This window comes from Pterocles gutturalis, unplaced genomic scaffold (genome assembly GCF_000699245.1).
Source record: "Pterocles gutturalis isolate BGI_N339 unplaced genomic scaffold, ASM69924v1 scaffold23674, whole genome shotgun sequence".
Lineage (NCBI taxonomy): Eukaryota > Metazoa > Chordata > Aves > Pterocliformes > Pteroclidae > Pterocles > Pterocles gutturalis.
This window is the reverse complement of record NW_010136380.1, coordinates 70,944-77,995: the sequence shown is the minus strand read 5'-3', so window position 1 is coordinate 77,995 and position 7,052 is coordinate 70,944.

The following is a 7,052-nucleotide window of genomic DNA, read 5'->3' as shown; positions in this document are numbered from 1 at the left end:
AGTAGGGTAGGTGCAACTACACAGACAAGGCTAAAAGGCACGGGTCTCACTGAAGGATCCTGAAACAGCCTAGGAGAGCACTGGAGGCGGGATAGAGCAATGTGGAGAAGACAGTGCCCATGATATCGTTATCCTGATCATGGATACAGTCCTCCAGACATCCCTGTGCAGGACAGCATAGCTTTATGGATCAGTCCTTTCCAAAGAAAGCATCTTTTGGCAATCAGAGATGACTAGACCTGTGGAGGTCCCCACTTACCATCATCATCATCATCATACCTGAAGTAACCAAGGGGCAGAGAAAGAAGATGGCAACATGATGAAAACACCAGAATATAGGAGCTCAGCCCTTTTTCTCTGCTATGCCGTATCTTCATGACTTTTGGCAATTCACTGCCTCTGTGACTCCACTTCCCACCGGCAGCACTGAGATAATTGTCTCTTCCTTCCCCCTCCTCAGGTTCATCGCTTGGACCACAAGGGCTAGGTACAGGGGATGAAGATGGGAAACCATGGCCCAGTGGGTTGTTGATCTCTGGACTTGATACACAACTTTAGTCCAAAGAGCAACAAACATAAGTGTCTGAGCTTGGCTGGGAATGTGAAATGTGTTGACTGGGTCATTTTGTTGGTGAAATAGACTTTTTCCTTTCTCTGCCAGGAGATTCTTTAAATGACCTTTAGAAACCAAACAAACAATAAAAACCAAAATAACAACCCACAACCCCAAACTTAAGCAAGACAGCACGAAAACAGAGCTGTGAAATGCACACCAGCCTGCTCAGCTTTAACCAGAAGTCTTCCAAAGCCAAACCCAAAAGTTAGACGTGAAATTTTGATGCCTAGCGAAGTGAACTTTTTAAAGAAAAGGAAAGAAGCTTGTTACAGACTGAACAAATCAGTGCTTCCCACAGCTGTTTTCGCGAATCCAGGAAGACAGTCCATATATTATTTAAACCATCCAATTTATTGAACAGCTCAAACAGGTTCTCTCTCCAGCAATCAGAGCTGACGAGGGCTCACAGAAAACTTTGCAAAACATTCTGCTTTCAGCCAGTTCTGCTCCAGCCATGGGAAGTTTTGCTCCCTCGCCTGGATCGTTTGCATGAATAAAGGTCTTTGCTCCTGTCACCTCTCCCCTGCCTCAGAGCAGAACCTCCGGTGATCGCAACAGTCACCTGTGCTGCTTCAGAGAGAGGTGGTGTAGAGCTTCATGGCCCCGGGCCAGCACCTTCATATGCGGTGATGACTCTGCTGGCAACACCACAGCACAGATGTATCAGAGAGAGCAGGGAAAGATGAGCCTTTAATAACATCTATTCTGAGATCTGTTGGAACTGGAATAGCAAACATTAGCTGGAAGGCAAGTGCTCCCATCCGTGGGTTTGAAAAGAGAATTGTGTTCAAAATCTTGCACGATACCCAGCCAGCAAACTGCCCATCTGGAGTCCCTGGGGTATCAAAATTACACATGCGCCGTAAAAGGAGGTAGAAGTCCACGTGTTTCCAAATAAAACCCACACAGGCAGGGCTCTAAGAAGCTGTGAAACTGGGAAGTAAACCAAACTTTCTCGCCCTTCAAATAATCTTGGGTTTTCGTTTTTCAGCCTGTGCTGGGATGAAAGTTTGCATCTTTTGTTGAGGTGTCCAAACAAGCTCTTTTTTTCCTTAGTAACAATCCTTTCCCTCTCCTGGATTTTCTCACGTCTGAGTCATGAAGTGATGTGTTTATATTGGAAAAGTGTTCGAGCAGATCCTCTCTAACCAGTAAGGGATTGGAGAGAAACAGCTGAAGGAGTGCATGCTTGTACATGCACAGACACACACACGCCGGACCCAGCACAGCTAGTTATAAATCTAATAAACTGGCAAGCACCGCGATCCTTATGCTGTCCATAAATAATTCACTGCCAAGATGCTTGTAGGAACAGTACCTTCTGGGTAGTCCACGGGAAATTCTAACGGGTACCGAGCCCTGCTGACTCCAGTTATTAATCCTGTTTATTGCCGCGGTGCCAAAGGGCCAGCACAGAATGAGCCCCCTTTGGACTAAGCACTGTATAAACACAGACTCTTGAGTTTAAAAGGACTTGGGGAGGAGAAAGCTCGGGTATAACTATGTTAGCTGAGCCCCAGGACTGTCAAGATTCGAAATTTCTTTCCTCTCCAAGAAACAGCAATTGCTTTTAGGCAAAATTCTCCACTTTATGTTAGAAATAGACCCAAGCTGCTGAGCCTGGAGTCTGATAAGGATGTGAATGTCTCCAGCTCTAAAGGATTTGGATGGGTTTGCTCATTAGAGTGGTCCCTCTGCAGCCCCTTTCACCCCATTGGGAGGAAGTGGTAGAGAAGGGAGGAATATTTTGCCCCTTCTTTCTGGGAATGCTTTGTCTTAGAAACATGATCTGCCTGCCAAAAGGTTCGTGTTCTCAGAGGGACTGCCCGGCACTGCACACCTGCAGAAGTCCCAGACCTGGTGGCTTTCCCACACGCTGCTTCATGCATCTATGGGGAAGAACAGGGACCAGTTTCTCTGCCCCTCAACTCTGGGTTGCTTTGCCAGAAAGAGCCAGGAAGGAGTAACCGTGGAGCAGGTACTTTCTATAGCAGCAGTAACCAGTGAAGTGGAGATTTGTTTCAAGGGCAGCTGACCACCCATTAGACCATCACTAGTGGCCAGTGGCCTAAGGGCAGAAGAATCTAAAAATAACCCAGTATCTTTGTGAGCCAACCTGTCCCTTTCCATGGTGGTTTCTAAATGCACCCTGGCTGAGGTTGACTTTTCAGAGACGTGTTGTTGAAAACATCCATTTCAAGGGGTCCCTCCTGCTTTACCCAGCAAAGAGCAGGTGAGACAGGATTCTCCCGAAGCAGCTATAATCTCCCCTCTACTGCTCACTCTGCTGCAGCTTAGAAATGGCATTTCAATGGCCTTAGCTGTAAAGTAAGGGAAAGCTACATGTCTACAAAGCTCCCTGAGATCTACCAGTAAACGCTCCCAGTCAGTGCTGATCAATATTATTGATTTATTTTTTTTTTTTAATCCTGAATCATAGTCTTGGTCTTTCAAGAGGCATGACCTAGTTGAGGTGGCTCAATGGTTCTCTGAGCAAAGCCTCCTGCTGTGACTTCCACTGGCCATGAAGTGCAGCTGGGGACTTTTGCCTCCTAGCAGAGCCACACACCTCATCACAGGCTACCAGAAGGGTCCTGTTCATACTCCAATCTGTAAATCAACCTGTCTACGCTTTCCTCCTGCCCATTCCTGATGGAACAGGTTGACTGGAATGATTTCATACCAGCTTGCAGAAGGTCATTAATGCTGCTGAGCCTAAGCATGGGGATTGGACGCACCTGGGGAGACCCCCAGGATTCAGGGCTGGGAGTTCTTCTAAAAGGAAGTTTAAGAGGGATGCTGGTTCCCCACGCAGCAACAGCTGTAAAGAAACGGGGATGTGCTAGTAACACTGTGCAGAGAGGGAGTCACAGGAGCTGGGGTGGTCTCAGTGTGATGAACAGCTCCATGCTGCACCTCGACTCCAACGCTGGGGACTGTGGCTGTGGGCTGCAGCCGTTGAGGTGAAATTCTCTGAAATTAGACATTTATACATATGTGTATAATATAATGTTGTGAGCCATAAAGCAAAGGTTGGCCCTACCTCTTCCAAGGTGGGTTTCCCAATAACACCTTAAATGAAGTGTCTCAAATAAGGATTTAATTTAGACTCAATAAGGAGAGTTATTGCTCTGTAATGAAATAGCAAGTAGTTATTGCAAACACGTTTAGTGAGGTTTAACAGCCCCATAATAGATATATAGAAGCTGTGGCCTGGCTAGGAAAGTTCAGTGAATTTCTTCTTAATCTGATACAGAGATTTTCTTTTTTTTCTCACTACACAATTACTATTCCATTAAATTTCTATTAAGCAGCAGCCATGGATGGGAAAACCCAACCAGTTCTCCAGCATTGGCTGCTAGTGTCACTCTTCCACATGACTACCTATAGTGTCATTCAGAGTTAAATCCAATGCTGCTGTCCCCTCCAGAGCCTATTAAATGTATTAAATTGAGGCTGACCTCAGGAACTGGAGACTTGGGTAGCATCACGTTTGGGGTGCAGGGTGCCGATATTTTGTGAGCTGCTTAGGAGAGATTTCTAACCTGAAATATGATGTCTGCACCTCCTTCAGGAGGGACCTGATTCTGTTTGGACCACAATAGGATCGCCTATGGGATGGTGCTCAGATTTGAGGATCCTGTGCATCTGAGGAACATAAAACCAGGCTTGGCTTGGGGCAAGGATGCCACCCTATGACCAAGGGTGCAAGAGCGTTTGAGAGAGAGGTGGTTCTTCTCCCTGTGCCCAGCCATCCGCCCCTGGGGCTCAGCAGGTTACTGCTCTCCTCTCTCTAAACATGGACACAGAAAGCCTCTGGGCTGCTGCCAGAACAGGTCCCCATGAACCCTGCCTTAGTCTGCTCCTGTTATTTGCAGAAGTTTCTGCCACAGAATTGCCTCTCCCAAGGCCTCCTACCGGCCCATCAGGAATTAACCTCAGCTAGATGGTCTCAACCCAGGGCAAAATGAGAAGATCAGGTTTAAAGGCAGCAGGTACAATAGAGGATACCCGTAGAAAGCAGAATCAATGACTTTAAGGGAAAAGCTACAATCACACCCCATGCTGTCACAAAAAAAGCCATGCCCCAGCGAACAGAGGAGAGAATCACACTTTCTTTCCACCAGCCAATGACTTAAATTGATCTAATGTAAGAAGTCATCCCAGCTAATCCTAATTTTATAGGGTCTAATGGTCGTCTCTTAGCTGTGATCACACTTTACCCAGCGTGTGAAAGAGACACAGCTCGAGTTGGGGTGGATGCGAAGGCAAGTGAGAGATTATCTGCTTTACAGCTGCAGAAAATGAGAGGGGAAAGTGGGGTGGAGGGGAATAAACCCGCTCTGATGGAGTAAGGCAGCTCCTTAGCACAACACCAACTGCAGGGATGGATCCTGAGCAATTACAGAGATCTCGGCTCTGTATTGGTTTTAAAGATTACTCTCCCTGTAATCTGTCTTTTAGGATCTAAATGGCCTGTGACAAAAGGCCTCTGATTAAATGCTTCTTTTGCTTTGTTACACTTCTGGGTGAAACTGGTGCTCCTGGAGATAAAATAACTGAATAAAGATGAAAAGGAGAGCTGGCTGATTGCAAACTCCCCGTGCAGGAAGCTCTTTGGCAACAGGTCCAAACTTGTTGGAATTTTAACCACAGTTTATTCTGGGTCAAATGTAACATTCTAGTCAATCAAAAATAAGACAATTAATTTTAGGTGTTGGGAAACTTATTGCAGATCTATAAAACATCCATACAAAAAAATTACTTAGGCTACTTTTTTTCTACTTTGAAGAAAACTGTTCAGGTATTTTAAAACAGAACTCATTCACCAGAACATGCAAAGCTGTGAAATTATTTGGCTTACCCAGTCCTGCAGTGCAACAGAAAATGCTCATGAGTGTATCCATCCAACTTTACTATCAAAGGAAAGCAAGCTTCACATTTAAGTTTCTTTTTCCAGTGGGATTTTACAAAGCTGAGAAGAGAAATTTATTTTCTAATTTTCTTCAAAAATTATCCAAGAATTAGCCTTTTAAGGACCACAGTGGCTGCAGGGCGAACAAGCAAATTAAACTTAGTGAAACCAAAACCAACAAACACAGCAGCATCGTCTACACTTGGGGAAAGGAAAGACATGATCGAACAGCACAGTGTGCAGGGAGACCATCGTCCTTCCTTTTAGCAATCCACGTGCTCACTGTTCTATCTGTGAAGACATGATTTCCAGGATTACAACTCGTACCGATCTACAGCCGCTTAGCAATACAGGACACACACAACTTCAGCTTCTGGCTCTGCTTTCTGCTTTCCCTTAGGACAGGTGAAATGCTGCATTACACAAATGTAGTACAAGCATGTGGCACCTCTGCTGAAGGATGTGGAGGATGCCTGCCAGGCACGGCTGGAAGGCTAAGCCCTGAAGTGATGAAGGATGCAGGGAGGAGAACTCCGCTTTCCTCTGAGATGGCCATTGTGCATCATTAGAGAGGAGAGGCTTTTTTTTTTTACGACTGCATATGAAATAGTGTTGCCACAGGGTGGAAGATAACAAGCGTGAATGTCTCTCAGGACTCTGCTTTTGAGAGGGCTTGTTGGCAAATTGGCAACAGAGGGGAAGGAGCAGAGGGAGTCGAGTCCCAGGGACTGTGTCCACAGCACCGTGCACACCCACCTGAGCCAGCGAGCAGCGAGGGGGTAAATATCGCTGTGGCTTGTCAGACGCAAGAGCTGGGGTAAATCCTCAGCTTGGTGAGCCAGGCAATGCCTGTCACATCCAGCAGAACAGATCAGTCTTTCTCTCTGCCACTGAAAAAGGGATTCATAACTCCCAGGTCACCAGGCAGAGGGAACCTGGACTGCGGGGCGTTCCTGGGACAGGGTGTGTGCGCGGTAATCCAGAGGAGAGGTCTCTGGCTGCCTGGGAGAATCTTTTCTCCTTCATCTCAGAGGGAATTTTTCACAAGCCCTGGATCCATTAACAATCCAAATACATGTCTGTTTTTCATGGATCCACCTCCTTCTCATCCATGGAACTGAGTGTAAATTTTGGCTATTGAGGTGTCGAAGGTCTGGGGCACATTGTTCCAACTGGCTCCTGAAGGAAGCAGCCAGACTAGGGGGCCAGAAGCATCCCAGTGAGCAACTGTTCAAGACCCTGTACCTGTAAACCTGAGGGGCTGGATTCTGCTCTTCTTTGCCCTCCTACATATACACCCTGAAGAGGTCAGGGAAATCACTTCACCCCGTTAATTCAGGAGTACCAGGCAAAATCAGGGGAATAACTGAAGATCTCAGTGGTTTTCAAGCTTATACATTGCTGTTCCAAGGGAGAAAATAAGTGAATTTCCTCTGAACCCCAGAGACCTGAAGACACAACAATGTCCCTACAGACATCAAGACAACTCCCTCTTTCAAATCTCCATGAGATCCCAACCAG